The sequence below is a fragment of the Leptinotarsa decemlineata genome, unplaced genomic scaffold (genome assembly GCF_025532065.1).
Source record: "Leptinotarsa decemlineata unplaced genomic scaffold, Ldec_3_MD MMD2_tig00001393_RagTag_RagTag, whole genome shotgun sequence".
In the NCBI taxonomy this organism is placed as follows: domain Eukaryota; kingdom Metazoa; phylum Arthropoda; class Insecta; order Coleoptera; family Chrysomelidae; genus Leptinotarsa; species Leptinotarsa decemlineata.
This window is the reverse complement of record NW_027412562.1, coordinates 9,774,052-9,801,656: the sequence shown is the minus strand read 5'-3', so window position 1 is coordinate 9,801,656 and position 27,605 is coordinate 9,774,052. Positions and strand designations below refer to the sequence as shown.

At 33.4% G+C, this 27,605-nt stretch overlaps 1 long non-coding RNA gene across 1 annotated transcript; it reads left to right on the top strand.

Annotated features, from left to right (window-relative positions):
* The first annotated feature begins 14,813 nt into the window (after nt 1-14,813).
* On the top strand, nt 14,814-15,467 carry LOC141482578 (uncharacterized). The gene is made up of 2 exons (XR_012465595.1): nt 14,814-14,993; nt 15,119-15,467. It is a non-coding gene; the product is annotated as an uncharacterized lncRNA (long non-coding RNA).
* The last annotated feature ends 12,138 nt before the right edge of the window (nt 15,468-27,605 follow it).

The window sequence follows — 27,605 nt, the reverse complement described above, 5'->3', positions numbered from 1 at the left end:
TAAATTCTGAAAGACCTCGATTCGTCGCGCAAGACCGATGAATTCCTAAAAGGAGTTCCGTCTTTCTATCTTTTTGTCATTGGATTATCGATAACCCATATCGAATCGAGGCAGTTTTTAGTTCTTTCTCGAAATAGTGCACGTGATTTTTTGGTAGAATGGGTGGATTAAAATGCGAAATCATTTGTTGAAAGGTCAGCAGAAATTCATAAATAATTCGATATGGATTCAATTTTTCTTTTCTCCGGGAGATTACGCCATCGCTAAAAAGGTGTTCTTTTTCTAAAGGTGTGAAAAAAATATGTCGTTTCATTCATAATTTATATTCTGTTCAGACCGATGTATTTCTTTTAGTTCAAAAAGAGTGAATTTTTTTGAAGGCCCCATCGTTGAAAGTATATAGAAATTGTTTCTTAAAATCAATTGTTCTTCAAGCCGTTTTTTGTTTATTCATAGTGAATTTGCTCAAAACTGAAAATTATTTTCACTATACCGGGTGACAAAAATTCAATTGTTATCTCGGTAACGGTAGAAAATACCGGGTTGGTTGAATCAGACAGAAAACTAGGTACTTTTTAGAATGCAACGGAATTATGTTGAACTATCCTGAGCCGTTCCCGAAATGATCGAATAAAACTGAAGAAGTTGATTTTGATTTTTCTCCTTTGATATCTTTATTATACAAAATAATGATGATAATACGTTTGGGTGCATTACACGAGAAGCAGCAGATGAAAATGAAAGAGTTGTGTTTGGGGATGACTAAAACTGAATTGTTTCAACTGATGAAAGTATTAATTGTTAAGAATGGTTAATATGGCGAATGATGAAGGGTGAATAATTGCCTTGGACAATCCTGGAAGATTCTGTCAGAAGTACATGAATCTTCTTGCCATCAAGGCGTTCAATGTTTGTTTGGTAAAGCCTGAAGCGATCCCAATGGACTTGTTTCATGATATTTTGTTTATAGATAGAAATTTTAAATTGAAAAACAGTTCATTTTGTTTCATCTCTCTAAGTACCGTAGGATTCTCGTAATTAATTATTAAAAATAAAATTTGGTAGGGTCGTGACGTCACGACCCTATTCCCGCTTCTTGTTCGATCGACCAATAGGAACAATAGAAATAATCAACATTGCCAAATCGTAAAATTTACGGAGCCTATAATTATCAATTTATTTATGGAAGTGTATATGAACCCGTTAACGTTTCCATTAATGAAAAATTCTACACATGAAATATAATGTATACGAAAAATCATGTTTGGAACTATGTTCTATATCTAAAATCAGTACACAAATTCGGAAGATCACAAAATATTTACCTAAATTATGATTTTATGCATTATTTAATAATATACAGTTATGAAAATCTAAAATTTGTTATGAAAAAAAAACGATTCCTACATACATACCTCTTTCTAACTTTGCTACTAAATTCAAGCGTTACAGGCTCGCTTGGATAATCTGTTGAATCTTCCTAAACTTGAGAGAAATGTTGAATGAGATCAAGTATAGACAGAATTGATTGTATTCGAACTGATCCAACAAAATCTTCTGAGCTAATACCATTAATCATATGATAAAATTTAATGAAGTAAAATGAAAATCATTTGATTTTTTACAAAAATATTAGTTTATTTTCTTTCATACTTTAGCAACAATATTAACTCCAGATAATACTTTCTGTGGAGAATACTTGAAGTTGAAATGAAAAACTGTGTCATCAAATTTCATATTTTCGTTCCCCTGTCATTTATAATCACTTTTTAAATGATTTCGATAAAGTCTTGGAAGACCTCGTTAGTCCTTAGCTCGCACAAGTTTCTTTCGTTGAATAAGTTTCTCAACTTCTGAGAGTTGTCGTTCGTATGGGGGCGACAGCTGATTAACGGAAAACAGATTTTTAAAACATTTTTTTCTCATCATTTTATCCTTTGGGAACCTAAACTTATTAATTATTAAAATTATATGAGGTAACTCACCTATAAACCAATGCGCTTTCTGTTTTCTTGTGCCTTTCAGCATAATTAAAATCAGCACGAGAGTGCATCATATTAATATTCGAATATATCTCTAAAACACTTTTAAAACACACACAAACTAAACTCGCGAGCTGTCAGCTAAGAAAAAGTTGAAACTCAATTTTGCAAAACCAAACAGAATGGATCCGATATGACATACATTTTCAATGCCGAATAAACCAATAAATTGTGATATGGGTACTCCATTTTCCTGAGAAAATGAACGATCAATTAAAATTTTCTGTGATTTTTCATTAATTTTTTTAAGAATAAAGCTAGCAAACAAATAAATATACAATAATAAGATCGCTCGAATCCACGAATTGAGCATAAAAATGGACAATAATATTTGCCTTGATAACTGCTTTAGTACAAGTTATATCTAAATATGATTCTGAATAGAATTTAACGAGCTGTATTTTCAAATGATTTTCGAATGCTCATGAACCTTAATAAAATAAATCAATTATGCATTCATGCCACTCACCAAAAATAAGAAATTCAACGTTACTGGTATATTAGCCATATTGTCATCCAGTCAGCCAGCGCTCTCTGTAGTGTAGGCGACAATGTGCTCTTTCTACTGTCAATGGTTTCCACACATAACTTCGTATTTCTGTTAAAATAATTTCAAAATGAATGTTGAGCCTAGTTTCGTAAAAGCTGACTCTGACAAATTACCAAGAGTCGATTTTGAAATGATCGATGAATTTTACTAGAAAAATTTGCAATACTTTGGTACCGAAATGAAGAATGAGAAAATGAAACGGTAGGTGGTATATTTAGTAGGTCATTTCAGACTTTGTCTTTCATCGAAGGATGGAAAGTTTTGATTTAATTTTAATTTTAGTTCGGCCAACTAAAGAAAACCATAGATCTCTTAGAGTTTCGTTTTTTGGAACACTGAAAACCTTTTTGTCTGGTATGGATGATCTATTTTCACAACTAGGTATAAACATATACAACCATTTTGGTGGTAGTAATGGTAAAATTCAATCGAAAAATAACCTGAAGAAATATTTTACAGAATGTAAACTAATGACACGGAATATGCAGCAAAATAGGCACCCGCCGAGACCTACCTTTTACCAAAAAAGTCTTTAATTAGATAATTGTAACAGTTGTGTTCACACAGAGTTGACAACAATAATAACAAAAATGGCATCTGTCAAATTGGATCATCAGATCTGTGATTGGATATTAAAAACCAATACACTTGGCAACTCCGCTCTAGACACGATCAATTTTATTGGTCAACATACACGCGACCAATTTAAATTCTTGCTTTTCGAATTTTTTTTCTGTAAATATAAAGAGATCTTGGGACCGATTAGGCTTGATAAGTATAATATACCCCTAACTCAATCAGTCTATAAGCAAATCAGTATCATTTTCCATAGCATGAAACAAGCCCATTTATTGGCAGTGGTCTTCAGGTTTCAAGTCTGACGTTTCGTCTTCAACTGCAGCAGTGTACATTCACAATAATAGATCAGACTTTTGTAAATTTTTCTAATGGTGTTGTCTAGTTTACTCACCGGTTTTCAAATTGGCGTATCCACATTGTCACACATAAACAAAATTCAGGTTTACTCAATTAACCTAGGTACCTCTGTTATTACCTACGCTTAAGCTTATAAACTCCAGATTTCTCCAACTTCTCCACTTTATCTTTGGCATTGAAAAGAAAATCAGATAACAGGGCATGTGGTCTGAATGCCACATCAACATTGTTTTTTTCTGAAGAAACCCGCGATTATATTATCGCGGTATATTAATCTGTAAGTGAATTAACCCCTTTGTTTTCTGACAGACTTCTGAATTGTGTCTGTGTTGAAATCATTATGGCCTATCTGTGTAATTTTGATCTCCCTAGCTCCCCGTTTTTAGCTACATTGGTGTTATATAAGGGTTAATGTATTCAATCATTTTTAGTTTAATGTATAATTTTGAAAATGTCCTTATAGGACAAAACTGCAATAACGTTAGTTACAAATAAAAGTGGTAAAAAAACATACTCGTTTTTCAAATAACAGGGCTTGCCAAGTAGAATAATAGTATCCTCTGAAAAAGATGCAAATTCAATATGATCGCAGATACAAAATGGCGGATTACCTATTTTTTCACAACTACTTCAGTATGTGTACTTAAAGACAGGATAGTAGAACACTTTGACAAAGATGAAAATCCAAGATGGCCGCAGCTACAAAATGGCGGATTACAAAATACCTTGTAATTATGAGGCACCAAATGAACTTAACAGAATGAGAAGAATCGAGTAACAAAATTAGAAAATAAAAACTTGAAAATAAAATGAGTAAAAAAATTTGTTGTTGAACGATTCATTGCAAAAAAGGCAATAATGAAGTAAATAATGCACTGAAAACTAAAAAAATTATTCGGAAGATCCTAGCTCCCAGTCATCACACCAATCTATGGTATCGATCATATATAAAAATAAAAAAAATCGTTGGGCGTAGTATTCACATATTCAATCGGGTTACCCCACACCTAAAGATTTTATAATTTTTTCATCTGATCAGTATCGTAGATTGTTGTGGAGAGTGGTGTGACAACTGCTACCTCGGAACTTTCAAATATTTTTTAGTACATTATATACTTCATTATTATCTTTTTTTCTTCAATGAAGCCATTTAACATATTTGTTTTACTTATTATCTAATTCGCATTATGTAAATTTGTATTGACACTTCTTATACAATTTTATTGTCGTGACTGTAAAAAAAAGAATTTGTATTATTATTACTATTATTAATATCATTATAAATCTGAAACAACCGAAACACAGCAAATAATCTGTTAGAAACCAATCTTGAAAGACACACCGTGAGCTTGTAATTTCAGTTAGTCAACGTTCTTGACACAGAATCCCTTCTCCCCAAAAACAGTGCACACCAATGGCCTCTCATTATTCTTCAGAAGTCAAAATCATCTTCTCTGATTGACACACTGTGTCGTGAGCTGTCAAAACGCTTCGTGTCATGTCACTATTCACTTGCAAAATTTTGGGAAAAATTCCAAAATGGCAATAGGTTTATTTTTGGGAATAGCCTTATTATTATACATATGTTTCAAGCTTTTCTTCAAATTACAGTCAATATTGGAATGGCAAGTTTTCCAGGATCTAATACGAGAAATCTATTACATCGAAGATGTGGATGAATCGGCTATTCTGGAAAGAGGAGACGGCGATTTTATCCCAGTCGCTCCTGAGCTCCATCTGAGAAGCATTTTCGATAAACCCAAAAAAACAAAAAGGAGAATGGGAACGTTGGTGTGGGGCGCTAAAAGAACTAAGAGCTGTTTTCATGTGCGAAAACGACGAATAGTACTTCGAAGAGGATTGAGTGAATTGTGATTTATTTCTTCAGGAAAAAAACAGTTACAAGATCCGTAAAATTCATTTAAATATTTAGCGGTACAGCAATATTGACTCGTCTAATTCAACTAGAATAAATATCTCAGTTTTTAAACAATTCATCATTATAATTTCTAGGGATCTCTCAGTGAGAATTTTGAAATGTAAATGTCTATGGATGTTAATTGAAAAATAATCTTTGAAAATCGAGAACGGGGGTAATTGAGTAAATAAACCATATTATTGGTACTCAAGGAAATGTAATAAAATATAATATAATAATAGTTCATAATACGAAAGTTTCTCAAAAAAATGAAACTCAAAACAGCAAGGAGAAACGGTGGTTCAAGCCCTACGGCTGGACGATCGAATTCACTGCTTGTCCCACCCGTGCTAAGAATCGCACTTTAAAAGTTAAGGCCTCGCACAAGTTTTGAGTTTTGACGGTTGTTGTTAGTAGGAAAGCGAAGCTAGTTAACGGATAAACAGGTTTCAAGAGAGAAACAGATCCGAAACACAATTGGTCTTTATTGAACAGACTAAAATATACCTCTGAAGTATATAACCAAAAATGATCTAATATTCATTTAGGTGATTCAGCATCAGCAAGGCCAAAACATCTACCCATTACCCCGTAATCCCTAAATAATTTATATCTAGCTCGCATCAAGTTTATTTAAAAAATATGTCACATTTTTGATTTTGAAACAAAGAGGCCATGTAATTTCAATTTGAAAGTAAAAAAATTAGTTTGGGTTAGGTTCAAGGTGAGTGGGTCTATTCGACCCTCTACCGCAACCCGCAAGGGTTTATTGTGGCTTACACCTATTCACACTAGACCAAATAAACCCAGCTTCTTAACGAAGCCGATTAGTTTGTATGGTGAGTAGTTTTTCAGGTCAGATGGGGAGACTACGGGCTCTGCCAGATTCTGAAAACCTGATTCGGGTGCATGGCTTCTTCGCCTCTGGTTTTGGTGAATCATTACTTGAGCGCAAATGTTTGTTAACCTACTCATAGGGGGTATGTTCCTCCACCTGAGACAGATTCTGCGTACGTCACTCAAGAATTTGGTGCAAGGCGGTTTTATAAGGTACCCCGTCTCGAGGAGACGACTCAGTCGTTTCCTGGCTGAATTACCAAACCTTTTTGTTTACGTTCACTTATTGGATCAGGAGTTGGGGAGTTGAGAAGCTCTTGCTCCTGAACTAAGTTTACAGGGAGGTCAGTTGGACTCGTATATTCGACATCCATCTCCTCGGTAGACTCGCTCCTGATCTAAATTTACTGAGAGGTCAGTTGGAGTCGTAAGCTCGACATCCATCTCCTCTGTAGACTCGCTCCTCAAAAAAATTCACAGGGAGGTCAGTTGGAGTCGTAAGCTCGACCCATCTGCTCTGTAAACTCAGCGTCAGAAAGATTTATTTTTAAGTTTACTCTGTCCATAAAAGTCCCACGACTAGCTAGGGAAGGAAGATTAATCATAGCAGAGCCCCGCATTACCGTGACAGGGCGATGCTACGACGAGAGGTCGCCCGGTATCTCGAAGGTTCCGTAAAGACAGCTGATAGGCTCAGTGTCATTCATCCTATGATTAAGCCATCGTTGAGATGCCATTCAGTTAGGGAATAACAGAACCACAAGTGATTCTGTCATTCCTGTATCCAGCCGGTTTGCTCAACCCCCACATCCCAAGCTAATGCACTCGCCAAAAACAGTATGCACAGTGGTTCACGCAGTGAAAGATGAACAAGGACAGTCAACTCACCAACAGAAGTAGTTAATGAAACAACAAAACAGTAAAAAGAATTCAGAATGAAATTAGAAGAAAAGATATTTCAATGAACTGATTAAAATAGTGGAAGATTCTGCTAGATTATAATTAAAATAGTAGCAAAATGAACTGTTACAGCAAACTGATCTATGTGTATCATTAAATATGTGAGAAAGTGCAGGAAATTTCAGAATATATTTTCAAAACGAAAAAGTAAGTTTTCTGTCAGAAGAAAAATCCAGAATAAGTTGGAACATATTTGACAATCAGGTAAGGTAGGTAGTAAACAGCATCAACAACTATTTTCTCAGTTCGAACACTGTATTGTAATTCCCAAATGATATTCGAAACATTACTATTGTTAGAAGCTAAAAAGCTAAAAATAGAAATGTTCATGAAAATATTTTCCCATAACACAGAACAAATCAGAAGCATTCAGAATAGTTAGTTCCATATTACAAATATACTAGGGCATAAAAACAATTATTCGAGTGGGTAGGTAATAAAATATTTAACATATCACAATGTAACACGATGTAACATAATGTATACAGAACACATAAAATCTCGAACCAATAAAACAATTCGATGATGTAAAACATAAAAATAAAAATAAATTCAGAAAATTCATAGAGTACGTGATGTAATACATATTTTCAACTGAGCCTTGAATGAATATAAAGAACAGAATCTTTAATGTGGCATGGTAATTGGTTGAAATCATTCAATCCTCTGAAAAACAACGATTTCGTAGATTGCTTTGTTTTTGTCCTAAAAATGTGAAATTGATTGGTGGTTCTTGTGTTGTAGTCATGAATTTGATTATTGTACGTAATGAAGGAATCAAAATATTTCGGTAATAAATTTCGAGTTATTTTATAAATGAATATCATACTTGAGTAATATAGTTTATCTGCCACATCATACCACTAGAGAGCACTCAGCATCCATTGAATGGGAAAGTATATATTACATTTTAAGATGATTCTTAAACCTCGATTTTGCAGTTTCTGTAACTTCTGTATATTGTTCTTATCTAAAAGATAAAGCAGAGTGGAACAATGATCAGAATGGGGCTGTATAATGGTTCAGTATATTGTTATTTTTGAAAACATGGAAACTTCCGATGAAATCCTGGAGAAAAAAAAATTTTTTGATATCTTCTTACAAATGTAGACACAGTGTGCATTGAGTGTTAGTGATTCATCCAACACGAAGCCCAAATACTTGAATTCTGACACCCATTCAATTTTGTCTTGCTCCACTTCGAGTTGAAGTTTTTCATAGAGAGTATGCAGGCGAATCCCAGGCAGTCGATTTTGCGTCGCTCACAAGAACTCGGCCTTATACGCAGATCACAACTTGGCAATTTTGTGTCGTGACTTGGGCCTGCACCCGTACAAAATTCAACTGACCCAGAAACTGAAGGTAAACGACCATAGATAACGACGTGTGTTAGCTGAATGGGGTCTGGAGCAGTTGGCAACCGACCCTAATTCTCATCGAAAAATCATCTTCAGCGATAAGATCCATTTCTGGATGAATGGGTACGTGAATAAACAGAATTGTCAAATTTTGGACAATAGGTACCAATCCACATGATATCCAGGAGCATTCAATGCATCTCGAAAAAGTCACTGTTTGGTGTTAATTTTGGGTTGGCGAAGTCATTGGTCTATATTTCTTTGAGAATGACGTTGGTCAGGCCATCACTGTAAACGGCGAGCACTATAAGTCGACAATTACCAATTTCTATTGCCTTAAATTAGATGATCTGGACAAAAACGACAGGTGGTTTTGACAGGACGGCGCCTCGTGCCACACAGCTCATGTCAGATTGAATATTCTGCACGAGCAATTTGAGGGTATGATAAACTCACGTAGAGGTGATGTGAACTGGCCACCAAGATTGTGTGATTTGACGCCGCTAGACTTTCACTTGTGGAGTTTTCTCAAGTCGCAGATGTATGCGAATAAGCAACAAACCACAGCAGTTCTCAAAGCCAACACAACACATGCCATCGGTCAAATTATTTATTTATGTATTTATTCTCATACAGGTGTAACCTAATTACATGAGAAAATCGTTATAGATGTATCGTAAATTCATAGCCAGTATACAATAAAAGAAACTAAAGCTATACCTATGTAATAAGAAAAAAATAAAAAAGTAACTAATCCAAAAATATGACAGTAAAAATCTCTCTAGGGGGTTGGACAAAGCTGAGTTCGGACATTAATAGTGTATTATTTGTGACTTTCAGCATCGTTACGATTGGGGTACCTTTCTTGAGTCGTGGTGACTAATGAAATTTCGAAAAAAGGGGTTGATCTTATAAATTTGAATGGGTTTTTTCGGTTCATTGAACTACGTAACTTGGGACAGTTAAGATAATTATTATAAATTTGGTAACAAATTGCGATTATTATGTATAAGCTTCTTTCTATTCTCTAAACTCGAGATTTCAAATTCTTTCCTAAGATCATCAGTTCTCACAGAATTATAATTTGGGTAGACTCTATATTTCATAGAATATAAATGCCGCAGTAATCTATTTTGAATTTTTTCCTAATTATGTTTATATATAAAATGATACGGGTGCCAAACGGCTGCACAATATTCGGTGTCTGGGTCTCACCAGAGCGTTATATATCCTAATGACTGTTTGTTAATTTCTAAAATGTTTACTTTGCCTCAAAACAAAACCCAAATCCTAGATTTGATTCTTGGGGCACTCCTGATTTTGACTGGTACTCATCTAAATAGTTGGTACCAAATTTCACTCTGAACGTTCTGTCATTTAAATATGATGCTAAAAATTTCACACTTCCTTTAGTAGCTCCACATGAAGTTTATTTAACAATACATCACGATTTACTTTGTTGAACGCTTTTGAAAATCTGTGTATATCACGTCGACCTGAGTAGAATTTCCGAGACTTCTAAGTACGTCTTGACTAAAAGATTTGTGGAAGTTGACTTTTTTGGCACAAAACCGTGCTGTTCTTCATTTATTAAATTATTTACTTTGTGCCACACTTTAGCATATATTATCTGTTTGAACAATTTACCAGGAACAGGTAACACAGCAAATGGCCGGTAATTTTCTATAAGTGACATTTTACCAGATTTGTGTACAGGAGTTACAATAGCACGTTTCTATCGTGATGGAAACTCATTTTGTCTCAATGAAAGATTATATATATAAATCAACAGTTCTTGGAAAAACTCCGAACAACCTTTTATAATATAAGGTGGAATATTATATAAACCAAACCGTTTGCTTGCAATATACATATTCAAAAGATTTACCAAAGTTATTTGGAACCTCAGCTGAGTTTCATATTATAGTATTCAAAGACCGAAGACGGGGAAGAATTTTTTTGTTACTTTATGTATACGTCCAAAATGTGCTGGTGTCAGTTTTAACAGCATTTTTAATACCATTGATGTAGTTATCAAAACCCTGTTTTATCAAGCGTTTAAGGTGGCTTCTTTCAATGTTATATAAGGTCATATAATTGTTTGATAAATGTTAAGTTTTCTATATTTATTTTTATTCAATAAACATTCATTGATGTCTTTAGTAAACGATATGGGGTATTTTTTCTTTTTTTGGAAGTTTTTAGAACGACTGTGTCTAAAACCTTATACAGGGGCTTTTCATGATGAGCGTTAGTTAGCCGTTTCTGGAAAACTATTCAACGGATCAACCTGAAAATTCCGCAGTAGGCATAAGTCAATATGACCTACACGCCTAAAATATTTTAGACGAAGCGACGTTGTCGCTTCTACTATAAAGTAGCGGCTTCTTTGATTTTTCAAATGGAACACCCTGTATATAATATCATATTATGATTCATTATCACTTTATCAACAAATTCATATACTATTTCCCTATACCTATCTATTACCGTTTAGAAGATATAAATTAATTTTGATATTTTTTTTACCAAACATGAACATTTATAAATGCTGATAATCTTGAACTCTCTTGCACTAAAACGATCAAATTTGAAAAGAAGTGGAGTGATACTATGAGGATCTTCACTCCGAGTCATATTTTCATTTGCCTCATACAGGGTCTTCAAAAAATGCAGATACATTGATTTCATGAAAAAATGAGTGGAACTCAATTTTTTCAAATAGAACACCCTGTATATTTCAACATTTTTGAGCTCTACATCCAATTTCAGATTAACTTTGTTCGGATAATACTATTTCTATTTTGAACCATTTTCGAGATCAACTGGAAATTGACATGGTTTCCTTGTTCATCACTCATTTTTGTAAAACAGATTCCGTTTGATGTTTCTCAATTAGTCACAGATAATACAATGAAAAGATAATCATTAAAATACTCCTCAACCATCGATTGAAACTTCTCTTCAAACAATAGTTTTATTAACGCTGAAACACGAACTGAAAATAATAAATCCATAAATTAATGAGTTAATTCAATCGTCACTGTATTTCAGAATATGTTCAAACACATCTCCACCTCTACTTAAACAAACATGTAATCTCTTCAAAAGATTGTCATGTGTAGCGCTTCTGATCAAGTGTGGAGTCAAACTATTGAAAGCAGTTGTAACTCTCGATTTCATATCTTCCATTGTTGTTATTGGAGTAGAGTAAACCATATTTTTAATAAAACCCCACACGAAATAATCTGATGGATTGCCATCTGTCTTCGAAGATTTCGGTTGAAGCTTCGCTGACTGAATGAGATTTATGGGGTGGATCACCATCCATTTGGTACCATACACGTTCTCTTCCTGGTCTATTATTTAAAATCATTTGAATTCCATTCCTCAGTAAATCTTCATATTTTGATGTATTCAAATTATCGTCATAAAACTCGATATAAAAAATTGACTCATTCTTATGGCACAAAATACATTGAATTGCCATCTTTCTTGAAAACCCCTTTGGTGGACAACATGGGGATTTTCTGGCGCCCAATAATGACTGTTGTGTCTATTGAAAACTCCATTTTTTGTGAACTTGGCCTCATCTGTCCATATGATATTGTCAAGGAAATGTTCATCCTCTTGAGTCTTGACAAGTAACCATTCAAAGAACTCCACTCTACGAGGTAAATCAGTCTCTTTCAAATGTTGGACACAGTAGAACTTATAGGGATGCCATTTATGCTTATTAAGAATTCGACAAATTGTCACGTAGGGTATACCTATCTCCCTTTCAGCCTCGTGCAGAGAAGCATTTGGGAATGCATGAAAGTATCCCAAAACTGTTATACCATTGTCATCATCATCCACTTTAGTCTTCTTACGGATGATTTTTGGACGGAAGGTTCCATTCAACCTACAGTTTTTTAGTAGTCGATTTATCACATTATTATTCGGCTTCGGAAGTTGTGGATATCTTTCATGAAATACTCGGCATGTTCTACTTGCAATTCTATTGCACTCACCATAAATTATTAATAAATTCAAGAACTCTTCATTACTGTAACCTAATCTTGACATTATTCTATTATAATTGGTAGCTATCACAATCAGTCAAAACCACCAACGGAAGTCTGACGTTAAATAATTGGTTTATTCATTTTTCCAAAGCACACAATTAAAAAATATTAATGTGTACTGTTGTACGTTAGAGACCAATACCTCAATGTATCCAAATTGTAATTTTTTCTAAGGTAAGTACATACCAATTTCGAATTGACTGATCTGAGACAGTTAAAATATTGGATCAAAAAGAAATATTACTAAGTATAAAAAAATGTTGAATATCCAAAATAAGTGATGAATTCAAAAAACAAGCAAGAAAACCACGTCAGTTTCCGTTTGAAATAGTATTATCTGAACAAAATTGATCTAAAATTGGATGTAGAGCTCAAAAATGTTGAAATATACAGGGTGTTCCATTTGAAAAAATTGAGCTCCACAAATTTTTTCATGAGATCAAAGTATCTGCATTTTTTGAAGACCCTGTATGAGGCAAATGAAAATATGACTCGTAGTGAAGATCCTCATAGTATCAGCATTTATAAAAGTTCATGTTTGGTAAAAAAAAATATCGAAATTAATTTATATCTTCTAAACGGTATAATGAATCATAATATGATATTATATACGGGGTGTTCCATTTGAAAAGAAGCCGCTACTTTATAGTAGAAGCGACAACGCCGCTTCGTCTGAAATATGTTAGGCGTGTAGGTCATATTGATTAATGCACACTGTGAAATTTTCAGGTTGTTCCGTTGAATAGTTTGTCAGAAACGGCTAATTAACGCTCATCACGAAAAGCCCTGTATAATTCTGAATAGAAAAAAAATCAACAGCAATATCAACCTCAATCAATTGAAATAATGGTATCCAGTCAATATTTTGATAAGACTGAGTCAATCTGTGAAAATCACATAATTGAAATATATAAAATATTTTACTGATTCGGTATCACGAGTTTTTTTAATGATCTCATCTGTAGCGAATATTTCAATATACAAGGCAGGATGGTTAATATCCTCCTCTAAAAGCGGAAAGTCTGACTTCGACACATAAATACAAGATGCATTTTCCTGTGTGACTAATACAAGGTCTAATTTACGGTTATTGATATTAATAATTTCATTACAGTTCTCAAATTCATTAATTTCCAGGAAATCGAAAAAAAATTGATGTTTCTTATTCATATTTTCGTGTTCTAGATTTGGTAAGTTAAAGTCGCCAAAGACATATACGTTTCTCTCGTCAGATATTGTGTTTTCGAAATATTCCAAATAACTATTGTAATCTTCAAAACTCTATTTAGGTGGTAGGTAAACAGCAAATTAAGTGATTGTATGTAATTTTTTTAATTTCATTTTAACCCAGAGCGTCTCATATGTACCATCTTTCATTCCCCAATTCGAAACCTTGAAGTCCCTATTCACCCCGATCATTACCCCACCCCTCCTTTCTTTTCATGATAATTGCGAGTTTCTGTCACATTGAAAAATTGTATACCTTTCCAAATTTAATAATTCTGAATCAAAAAATGTATCATGCAGCCAAGTTTATGTACCAAGGATTGTCATAGATTTCCCCTTCAATACTCATTTTCAAGTCTATCAACTTTGTTCTCAAACCCCTAAAGTTTTGGTAGTAACATTCAATATCGTCCATTATGAAGGTGAGAGTTTTAAATTAATTAAATTTTATAACAAAAATATCAAAGTAACAAGAGATATAAAAAATCCAGTAACAAATTAGGTTAGCCAAGAAAAATAAAAAAAATCATCTATTGAACAATGCTACAGTATAGGTGCATGTGTTCCTAAGTTGTCGACTATATCATATATCACTTACACTCCTGATCAATTTTTTTTAACCTCGTCAATCTTCACAAATATTTCTCCATTTGATTTCCAAACATTCTCGAATGTATATTTTGTGGTAGCAGCCTTCAGAATATTTAGTTTCCATTTACTCAAATCATCCTTATAACTACGCCGCCAGAGTCATGGAAAATTGGACTTTTTGGATGCGCTTCACCCATAGAATACGTAGCGGACATTTCAACGATATTATATCCCACACAAATGGCATCAATAAGTCTGTCAAAACGTATAAAAAATTTCGATATCTCACACACACTTTGTTTTATTTAAATTCAAAGATAGGAAGCACTTAATGAAATACCCTATACTTTTCTCTGTCAACCGAAAATGTCAAAAACTAACATTTGAAGTGGAATGATTTTCTTCGTGAGTTTGGCAATAAGTGTGTTATTGATGATTTGTTTTCAAATATTTCTAAAAATATGCTCAGATTTAGAAACTGAAGAAGCAAATGGCGTAGTGAATGGGGTGAGTTCACTCAGCAGCAATTTTCAGGTTTCTCCAGCTAGTTTGGCAAAAATTTAAATATGAACCAAATAAGTTGGTTATAAGTAGAAGCAACTTTGGACACAAACTTTAGAGATTTTTTTTAGGAAAGGGAAGTTGGTCGACCAGAATTTTCAAGAGATGGTTACAATTGGCATTTCCTTACAGAAAATGGCGGCGGAGGTGATTTGATGTCAAACTATATGGAAACCACAATATACAACTATCACAAAAATACTCGTAGAAGAAGCATCCTCACTAAATTTCAAAAAAAGTTTTATGAAAAGAATCCGCAATTCATGAGGAGAACGAAGAGTTTCAATGATCTAGAGCAGGATGATACTGAAAATATCTTAAGGAGAGGATTAAGTGAAATATAATGCTTTTTTATTTAGGGTATAAACAAACTGGCGTTCATATTTATATGAAACATTAAAGGATGACTATCTACATAAATACTTGAAATTTCATAAAATCTGACTAGAAAACTCAACTGCTGAGTTGAAAAAATCATGGCTATTGAAACTAATCCATCATCGTGAAAATAACTCACCTGCCACGGCTACTGTCTTTTTTTTTAATTTTGATTCGAAGTGTTTGGTGTCTTTCAGATATTTTTTGTGTGTCGCGGGTACAGGAATACACTTCATTCCTGTATCGATGTTTTTAATTTAATTCATCATTTATATTCAAATCTTTTGGTACATAGACTAATAAGAATTCACACTGTTCAATTATTGACTGATATTGTTAATAATTAGAAAAATTTGCAAAAAAGAATATATGATCATTATTATTTCATCACAAGAGGATGGCAGAAAATATTTTCACAGCTAATTATTTTTCTATTTGTTTATAAACAATTTGTTAACAAATGACTTAAAAAAATCACAACCTTGATTAATTACTATCATTTATTGATTGAAACACTTTGAAATAAAATTAAACAGGAAAAAATATTACCCCATTCCTTTGATATTTATAAAAAAATTCACCTAAAAATATTATAATAAATAAAATAAAAACATCATAAACTTTTATCCCATAGCCTTCTTGAGAATGCATATAAGAAGAGCTTCACGAGACGAAACTTTTTCAGGTTATTATTGAAAATATTAAACTATTCATCAAAGTAGAGATCCGATAATAATTTATTAGTTAACAAAAGCATGAAAAATGAGGATGATAATGTTCCTCCAACGTGGAGCTTATTCCTTGAAATATTATGAATGAGCCATAATTTTTTTAAATTTTCAAAAAAACATTCAATGTTCTAAAAAAATTATTTTCGGTAAACGTTATTTTCAGCGTTAAATTAAAATTATAAATAATGGAGGTATATTTCCAGGATTCAGGACTTTTTATGGGAAATTTCCTCCTCTTTGAGAATTTTTTTGTTTCATTTCTCAAGTATTTATATTTTTGATATTATTAACAAAAAACCGAAATACCTAATTTCAAGGCAACACTCCTTATTGACCGTACGACCATCTGGCAAGAATTCCCGAGGTAATCGAAGAAAATTGTCAGCAATACCATGACATTTCATCGAACTTGGCGTGCTTTTTTGGGCTTGGCTATCCTGGGCTCTTCCATTGAGATGATTGGACTGTGGTTTCAATGTCAAAACAATATACTCATGATTTGTCACCATTTGTGACTCTTTCAAGCAAATCTGGATCGCCGTTGAAGTCATTCAGAAATTCCTGAGCAATGCTCAGGCGACGGTTTCTTTGGTCAAAATTCAGCAATTTTGGAACGAACTTCGCTGACACACGCTTCATTCCCAAAATTTACTAAAAAATTGCATGGCGTGAGCCAACCGATATGCCAACATCCTCAGTAACTTCTCTGATAGTGATTCGACGATTCTCCATAATAATTTTCTTCAATTTCTCAACATTTTCATCGGTCCAAGGCGGGCATTATCATTCACATAATAATAATGAAAAATCGGCTTCATTCATCAACTTCATAAACAAAAACAAACTTACACTAGTAAAAGAGTGACGAATTGGCGAAGTATCAGCAAAAGTTGTTTTTCAACTCAACCGCAAACAAAAAAACCAGTCAAATTGAAAAGGTGAAGAAACGCCAAGAAAGATAATATAATACCATAAACAGATGAAAATATATAAGAAACTCACTTTTATATCGTGATTTCAGAAAGTACAATGCCATGCCGTGTCATATTTGAATTCAGTTTTCCTCTGCTTCTTTACATAATCTTCAAACTTTTTTAAAAGTAGAGAGAGAGAGAGTACTATCTAAAATCACTGGGTAATTGATTATATAATTTAGGAGCATTGAATGAAAAGCTGCGGGTGAAAATGGCATAACGATATCTAGGTATGATTAGTAATTTACTATTTTGAGTATGTGATCTACTTACAATGGAAAAAGTTGTCAGCTCACGAAAGAGATATTCTGGTTTTTTGGAAATGAGAATCTTATGCGTGTTAGTTGAAAGGTGCAAAATTCTGAGGGTATCTGTAGAGGATCACCCGGTATATTTATTTGTAATGAATCTACTTGAAATATTCTAGAGGAAGTAAAATAACCCCGGGTCCACACTGACGCGAACAATGTTCGCTAACATTGTTAGCTAACAGTGTTCGCGAACATTCAAATAAAATTGAATTGAAATAACATATCCTACTAACGTTTGCATTAAAAATATCATTGTTAGCGAACAAAAATTGATGTTCGCTCAACGGGCGGTTGATTGCAAATCCACTTCGTTTATTGTCTTTATTCGAGGTTAGTTTGCTTTGACAAATTTACACCATGGATTGGGTACCGAAAAGTGCCTACAATTAATAAAAGAATTCGAAAAAACGAGAGTGTTTATGGAAAATTTCAATTCCGGAATATAAAAACGTTTTCTAGGATAATTATTGTTAAGTATGAATGCACTACACAAAATAATAAGCTCATCCTCGCTACTTGACATAGTTTTATTTCGTATGTCTGCACAAGCCTAAATGTTTAGAAAAAAAGGTGAGCCAAATCAAGTATATGTATCCGGGGTAAAGCAGTATTTGCCTAGCATTCGTTCTATTCACATGGCGCAGTCGGTAAAAAAGTTGTAAAAACGAGACAAAAAGTAAATATTGAAATGATAGCTGGAAACTGAGTTCCACCTCTGAAATTCGAAGGAAATATGGAGGATAATTGTATTTTGTGGAAAAAAAGATTTACGAATTATTTAATAGCAATAGAATATTCTAAAAAAGATGATTCTACAAAATGTGCACAACTGCTCCATTATATGTATATACAGGGTGTCCCTGGACTTCCTCTTTTCCTCTCGGGAATGTATAGATGGGGTCAAAATATCACCAGTACTTCATATAACTTTTTTTCCTAAAATCCTTCGTTACCAAGTAACGGGCCCTCGAAGTTACAAAATGAAAAATGTTTTTCTTTGATAACTTTTCAAGTGAATATTCAAAATCATCCAAATTTTGGTAATTGACTAAACAAATGAATTCCTTCGATGAGCTTTCATGCAGGAGTCAGTTGTTTTGCTACAAAGTCAGGAACGGACTACCCCCGATGGTCCACACCCCAAAACTTTGAAATGACAGATATTTTTCAATATTTTTCAACAAATTAAGGTTACTTGGACAATTTTATGAATAAAGGTACTCGTGTGGAAAGTCGATCGGAGCAACGAGTCTTGATAAAAATGTAGTTTCACTCGACGACATCAAACCTGCTCGTCCACCATTATTTGAAATGAATAATTATCAAAGCAGAAATAATAATGATAACGTTAATTCAACAACATTTTTCCTGAGATGTCTACCACTATTCGAAAATATTAGTTTTTAAGGAAAATGGAAATGATAGGTAAAATGTTCATAACGAATTTTTATAATGCAAATACGTTTAACTTACGAAACTCAAGAGCCTCAAGAGCAAACAGAAATGAAAAATCCGCTACAGAAACTGCTCGATATGACCACCTTCTCCCTCTATACATTTTCTTAGTCTGCGAAGACACCCTCTCTGTACTTGAAATAGCATTCCAGGGTCGTTTCGTATGGCTTCACAATGTAATGTTATTCTATTCAACAATGCATCTCTTGTGTGAATAGGTGTAGCGTAAACAAGGCTTTTTAGATGCCCCCACAGAAAGAAATCCAATGGATTTAAATCCGGAGACCGCGATGGCCATGAATATGGCCCACCTCTACCAATCCATCTATTGTGGAAAATATGGTTCAGATGGTCACGCACAATCAAAGTAAAATGAGGAGGAGCGCCATCATGCATAAACCACATATCTCTTCGGGTTTGCAATGGAACATGTTCCAAAAGTCCATTCAAATCGTTCTGAATGAACTCCAAATAACGTTCTCCATTCAATCGGTCCTGTAGAACGAATGGTCCTATAAGATGGTTTCCTATGATACCAGCCCAAACATTCACGTTGAATTTCCGTTGGTGTTTGGTTTGCAATATCCCATGGGGATTTTCTTCGGCCCATATATGGAGATTATGAGAGTTGATCTCCATCCATCTCTACTGAAACCTGCTTCATCAGTGAATAAAACTCGATTAATAAAAGTCATACCCTCTCTTTGCCTATCCATGAACCAATTGGCATATTCCAGTCGTGCTGGAAAATCTTGAGGTGTCATGGCATGTACCTTCTGGATGTGAAATGGGTGGAGCAGTTGTTCCCTAATTATTCTATGAATAGTGGACTTGGATGTATGGAACTGTTCTGATAGATTTCTGATGCTCATTGAAGGATCATCAGCGACAGCTTCCAAAATATTTTCCTCCAATACAACGGTACGTACAGTCCTAGGAGCGCCCTCACCACCTCGTTTTGGCAAAACTGTACCTACAATAATATCGAAATAAAACAACGTGCTCAAATTAATTATCAATTATTACATACCTGTCTCCCTCAAGCTGCGATCGACACGCTCGAATGTTTCTCTTGACGGTACCGTTCGATTGGGAAAATGCTCGGAATACAGACGACGAGCTTCTGCAGCATTACAAAATGCTCATCCATAAAATACATGCATATTTGCATATTCATTGAATGTAAACTGTTCGGCCATATCAAAAAAATTCAAAATATCCTATAGAATATTGACAATACAATGATAGTCATATGACAACGCACCACTCAACAAAACAAAATCGCATTCCAGTTTCTCATTTTTTATCAAAACTTTCTAAAAGGTTTTTTTGTCAACATCTGTGAAAGAAATGGAACATAATTATTTCCTGGATATTTTTCACCTGATCATGTGCAGCCGTTTTTGTAGTTCATTCGTTTGCTTTTTATTAGTATAGTAAATATTTTTTCCGATGTGCGTATTTTCAGCTAAATTTAGATTCGTGTTAAAGAATTTCTCCCATAAAATTATAATTATCAGTGAAACTCCTCAACAGTTTAGCTATGAAGAAGAATTTGAAACATTCGAATGTTGAGTTTCATGAAATTCAGATAACTGATCAACACGAAACGTGATTATTCCACACGTATTATGTACATACAAAACATGGAATGAATTCGATATTTCATAGTAGAGTAGCTTGTTAGTTTAAAAACACCACGAATCTACAGAACTTGATATTTCTTTTGGAAAAATATCTGCTATCACAATTGTGACTTAAACTTCCATATAGGTACTGTACTTTTTGTTTACGACTTCATTTTAGCATACTTTGTATTATTCCTGTTATAAATGTTGTTGAATTAACGTTATCATTATTATTTCTGCTTTGATAATTATTCATTTCAAATAATGGTGGACGAGCGGGTTTGATGTCGTCGAGTAGAACTACATTTTTATCAAGACTCGTTGCTCCGATCGACTTTCCACACGAGTACTTTTATTCATAAAATTGTCCAAGTAACCTTATTTTGTTGAAAAATATTGAAAAATATCTGTCATTTCAAAGTTTTGGGGTGTGGACCATCGGGGGTAGTCCGTTCCTGACTTTGTAGCAAAACAACTGACTCCTGCATGAAAGCTCATCGACGGAATTCATTTGTTCAGTCAATTACCAAAATTTGGATGATTTTGAATATTCACTTGAAAAGTTATCAAAGAAAAACATTTTTCATTTTGTAACTTCGAGGGCCCGTAACTTGGTTATGAAGACTTTTAGGAAAAAAAGTTATATGAAGTACTGGTGATATTTTGACCCCCTCTATACATTCCCGAGAGGAAAAGAGGAAGTCCAGGGACACCCTGTATATAGTATAGGAGAAGAGGCATATCGTATTTATACAACATTCAAATTTGGTCCTAATGAAGATGAAAAGTTGGATGTTTTATTAAAGAAATTCGAAGATCATTTTATTCCTTTAAAAAATCTGGATTTTGAGAGACACAAACTTTTTACATGAAAGACATTCAAAGAAAAACACATTTGGATTCTGACTTGACAAAAACACGACTTTTTTGCAAAATGGGTGGCCACAAAATATTAATAAATGTAATGATAACATCAAATGTTTTTTTCGAAATAAAAATGATCTTCTAGAATTTAACGATGTGCTTTATGTTGACAAAAATATTGTTATTCCTAAAAAATTAGTGAATGCAACTTTGCATAAATTGCATTACATTACATTACATCAGGGCCGAGAAAAAATAAAAAATTATGCAGTAGAATGTGTTTTTTTACCAACACTGAGTAGGGATATCAACCATTTCATAGGTAATTGTTCTGTATGTATGAGATACAGAAAATCTCAAATGAAAGAAACATTATGTCCACATGAAGTACCATCACAGCCATGGAAAAAATTAGGGTGTGATTTTTTTAACTGGACAACAAGCAATATTTGATTGTCATAGACCATTTTTCAAAATACGTAGAATTGATTTGCCTAAACACAAATACAACTGCTGTAAATGTAGTAATGTATTTGAAGGGCGTTTTTGCTCGTCACGGCATACCAAAAACTTTATTTTCTGACAATGGTCCACAATTTTTCTCTGAATTATTCAAGTCATATGCTAAGACGTGGGAATTTGACCACCAAACTTCTTCACCATTGTATCCACAAAGTAATGGTATGGTAGAACGCGCTGTGCAAACTTTAAAAAACATTCTTAGGAAAAGTAGGGATGATCAAAAAGATATGTATTTGGCCCTGTTACAGTACAGAAATACTCCAGTTTCAAATGGAATTGATTCACCAGCACAACTTTTAATGTCAAGAAGATTAAGAGGAATAATTCCTATGGAAGATAGTATGTTGAAAAAATTAAATAACCATCAGGAAGTACAAAGGTACTATTATAATACCTAAAACAACCCAAAAAAGTTCACCAGAGTTAAAAAATTATACAAAAATAATGGTTCAGGGTACTAATTCTAGATGGTAACCGGTAGAAGTTATAGATAAGGTTAGACATAGGTCATAGAAAGTTAGGTTGGATAATGGATCAGTTATAGAAAGAAACAAGAGGTTTCTATCTATCATTCCAGAAGAAAAAACAAATGATCATTCTGTTGAAGGATCGAAAGTTTTGGAAGGTAGCAATGATGATGATTTGTAGAAAATCAGAGTAGAATCGGAAGAATAATAAAACCAGTTCATAGATATAACCCCATGATGTATTCAAAAATGTAAATAAAGGAAGGTATTTTAGTATTTTGTGTTAGGCAAAAGTAAAATCATTTGGTTTAGTTTTAGTTTCACAATAGTATATGTTAATTTGTTGTAAATTATTATTGGTGTATAATTTTGAAAAAGGGGAAGATGTAGAGGATCACCCGGTATATTTATTAGAAATGAATGTACTTTAAATGTTATAGAGGAAGGAAAAAAAAAGAAGTATTTGCCTAGCATTCGTTTCATTCACAGTATCCAGTCTCAACCGACCAGAGTGTTTTGTAATTGATGGGATATGGTCATATTCATGAATTCCATAAAAAAGTCTCAAACATGAGTTTTGAATAAGTTGTAAGCGATGTGCATCGTATTGCAGTAAGGCAGGTCCGTAGATGCTATCACAATAAGAAATTTTATAAAAATATGAGAGACTGGTAAAGTCTCATTTTTAGTTTGGTAGAGAGTATATCACAATTCAGATATAACTGCCTCATGTCACGTGAATCTTAGATCAGAATCGAAGTGTAGTCCTAGATTTTTATTTTCCTCAAGTAATGGTAATTTATTGCTATCGATGCATATTTCTAAATTTCCAAGTGCTAGTTCTTTAACTTTTCTGTGCCCAAAAAGCATGACTACATAATTATTTGCATTAAGTTCAAGAAGAGATGTCAAAGATAGATTGGAGGTTTGTGTTTATATTGAATTGAGCTTCTTGCAAATTTTCACTATGAAACGAGAAATATATTTGTGTGTCATCTGCATAGTGATGTATCGTACTTTTATTTATTGATTTATGAAAGTCAGAAATATGTATATACTGAATAATAGTGGCACGAGAATGGATCCTTGTGGTACACCTTTTGACACAAGTAGGGCACTTGATACATCTCCGTCTATAATTACACTTTGACTACCGTTACGCAGATAGACTTCAATTAAACACGTAGCCTTGCTAGAGAAACCGAAACAGCAAAGTTTTTTGCAAAGTATTTCGTGATCCAGATTATCAAAGGCCTTACTGTAGTCCAACAGTAGTAAGCATGTCAGTTTGCTTTCATCTTCTCAACTTTCTGTGAAAGGCTTGTACTATTTGTAAAAAAAATCTGATCCAGAGTACAATCACCGTATGCCACTGTCAACATTTGAAGTGTTTTTGTGTATTCGATTCCATTATTAACCCAAAATTTGATGTAAATTCTTCGGTCCAATTTTTTTCGATAGCAGTAAATCGCCGAACACGCAAAATACTTCTAACTTTTGTGACGAGTGTATAGTAAAAGTATCTTGTGCACGCTTAAAGTTGGCGGCACTCTCAAAGGCCAAAAAAGTAATACAGAGAAATGAACGGACTGCGAAATAGTCCTCGTACTGTAGAACTAGCGGTTCGAATTGGATAATTTTTACTAACCGAGTTTTATGATTGGCTGAGGAGTCATAAAATTAAATTTGAAATCATGTTACTGTGACGAATATAAATCGGGAAATGCGGGGATGATTATCGCCGTCGTGTCATCAATGTTTAGTTCAGGAACTAATCGCGGTTTGAGTGTTGAAATTCGATATTGATGCGGTTTTAATTACTTAAAATTTTTGTTATCTGTTTAGAATGTGGCATCCTTGGACAAGTACTAATAGTAATAACGAGTGTGATAACAACGCAGATTTTTTCCAGTGTAATGATTCCAATAGTGATGGTGAACAATGCGAAAAAGAGATACCAATGAATGAAATTCGGATGCATTTGAATATTGAAACACAGAGAGTATGTTTCAATGTATATAAAAATCTACATCTCGAGTTTGGTTTCGAGGGAAACAAACTGTTACAAGCAACATCAGATTTGACCGAAATTCCTTTGTCAACTATACGTTAAATAGTCAAAAACAAACCTCATGAACGCAAGACGTGATGTGATACAGGATTACCATAACCTTCAGATGTTTATCTAATAAAATCATTGAAAAAAGCAATATACGGAGGTTACAAAATCAATGAGATTCCCACAGCTGAAATCATAAGGAAGGAATTGAATACTTCCGACCATAACGTGAGCTACTGTGACAAAAGTCTCTAGAATTAGATAAAGAAACTAGGATTTACATTCAAAATAATAAACAAACGTCAAGCAGTTATCGAAAGCAGAAGAATGGTGGAATTGCATTACAAATACTTAGAACAAATAACTGAATATAGACAAGAACGACGACAAATTTTCTATTTGGACGAATCTTGGCATGACACTCACGACAATTACGAAAAGGTGGACTGATGGTTCAAAAATGTGTACGCCTAACATGCCTGCAAAGTATCGCGACTAATCATTGTGCATTGCGGCGAAAGTGGGGATGGGTTCCGAATTCTTTGAAATTATGTAAAAAAAAGCTTGAGCACTACAATGTTGACTATCATAAGAACACGGAAACTAATATTTTCGAGGAATGGTTTGAAAACACATTGATCCCAAATTTGGATGCGAATAGTTCAAAGTAACGAATGAAAATTCGAGGAAAGATGAAAAGTGTATGCCCTTGAGAGTATTGCTGAAAAGTATGGACACACCATACTGAGACTTTCCCCCTTTTTTTGTGTTTTCAATCCCATCGAGTTGATTTGGGGAAAATTGAAACAAAGCATCAGGCGTAAAAATAATTTTCCAGAATTTGATAAAAAAGTAATAGAGCTAATTAAAGAAGAAGTATTCAATTCTAGTTGAAAAAGACTATAGATATGGAGATTGGACACTTCCATATTGATGGTGGAAATAAATTCATTATTGATTTGAATGACTACAGTGATAGTGAAATAGAAAAAATAGACGACGAATTATCGGAAGCTTTCGATGAAAGTTAGCGATCGATTGCATACATATGTGAGTAAGTAGTATTCAGAAGTATTTTCAATTATAACCATGTTATTTAAATCCCTACTTTCCCACTCATCTATATTAACGAAATTATATATATATATATATATATATATATATATATATATATATATATATATATATATATATATATATTATACTGTTATTGTGATTCTTGTATAATCAGAAATGATTATTAAATAACGAAATTAGTTCGCTCCCTAACTATATTATTAAAGGGGAGCTGTTGGAAAGTAGTATATCGTTCACTTGAACTATACCAACGCTAATCAAATAAATGTAGCTTGCAAAATATGAACATTCACCTTATTTTTTCAACAGTATATATTATTTTGACAAAACACTTCTGAAGAATCGATATTTTTTTCAGATGGACTTCTTCTGTACTCCCCACTCTAATATATTAACTTCATTACTCAGCATTAATTTTAATTATGGCCGATTATCAAAAAAATGTAAAGGTCATCCTGTATTCAAACTTTTTCGGACTCGATACGGTTACTTTGAAGTTCTCATAATACGAACAGTGATGTGATTTGTTTGTGTGGTTATTTTCTGTTAGTCATGCAGCCACATCCCGAATTCGCTACGCAAGATTAGAAATCCAAAGGGCAGAAAGTCCATTTATTTGGCAAAACGACCCTGCCGTTAGCCCTCTTAGAAAATATCTAGGCGCGTCGAATTAGGGTTACTTCGAAATGTTTTATATGCATTGAACGATCGCAGCTGCCGTGCTCCAACTTTTTGAAACAAATTTTCCGGCAATGCAACCAAAATCCATTGTTAATATGTTTTCGTTGCTGAATGCGGCGTAGAAATTTACGAAAAATCGAATTCGTCGCGTGAAATTCGCCAAATATATGCAGTAGACAGTTAAGTGGATTAGGAATATATGGGAACTTCTTTTTAAACATCGAAACAGAAGTGTGATTTTAATTAGGGGGGACAAACATTAAAGGATCTGAAACAATAAAAAATTGTGAAGATTATTTTTCAAAGGTAAATTAATGCAGTGACCTATATTGATGACTATATCGATAAAAGAGTCAAATATGTGGCTGTTAAACACTTATAAAATAACAAAATCATAAAATAAATTTTTGAGATATATTTTTTCTTTTGAAACTAATTATTTTTTTATGCCAGACTTGTCTATTTGTTTATAAATGATTTATTAACAAAAGGTGTTGTTATATAGGGTGAATCTCCAGGAATTGCATCGATCGACTGTGGGAAAACTATAAAACTATAAAACTGAAGTCGATGAGGGCAACTCGTCTTAAATATTTTCTAGATGGTGGCACTTTTGGTTATACTGGTAGTAGCTGTCAACTTCGTTATTTTAAATGAAATACCCTGTATATTATTACAGGTTAAGAATGAACGAAATCTCGACTTTCAGAAAGGACAAAAACCAAGATAAATACATCTCAGTTCCATACCACCAATATACGAAGAACTTTGGAAAGATTTTCAAGGAACTAGGTATAAAGGTTGTTTTTAAAACAAGTCATACACTGCAGAGTCTTTTGAAATGTCCATAAGACAAAGTCGAGAATTCGGAAAAGTCTGGAATTTACGAAATTGAATGTAAGGACTGCGATGCAAAATATTATGAACAGACAAAAAGATCTATTAAAGTGAGATATAAGGAACACATAGCACACTTAAAATATGGAAGACCTGAAAAATCAGCAGTCGCCCATCATATTTTGCAACAAAACCATTCCATAGACTTCAGTTCTTTAAGATTAGTTAGGCAAGTTAACAACAACAGGCAACTAGATGCCTATGAGAGTGTAGAAATAAGTAAACATAATAATATTATGAATAACGATTACGGACCAATACCAAATAGCATACTATATAGCTTGTTGAAATAATATTGTTGGGTTTACTGATTACTACAAAAAAGACACATTGTAAATATATTTAGATAAGCAATATTGTGAAACTAATTTTATATAGCTGAAAATTGTTCTATATATAGCTGGAACATTTAAAAATACATAAGGACATATTGTAAAATAATAGAAAGGCCAATTGTAAAATTAATTTAGGGTGGTACACTTGTATGGGTGGTATTACTGATTATCTACCTGTA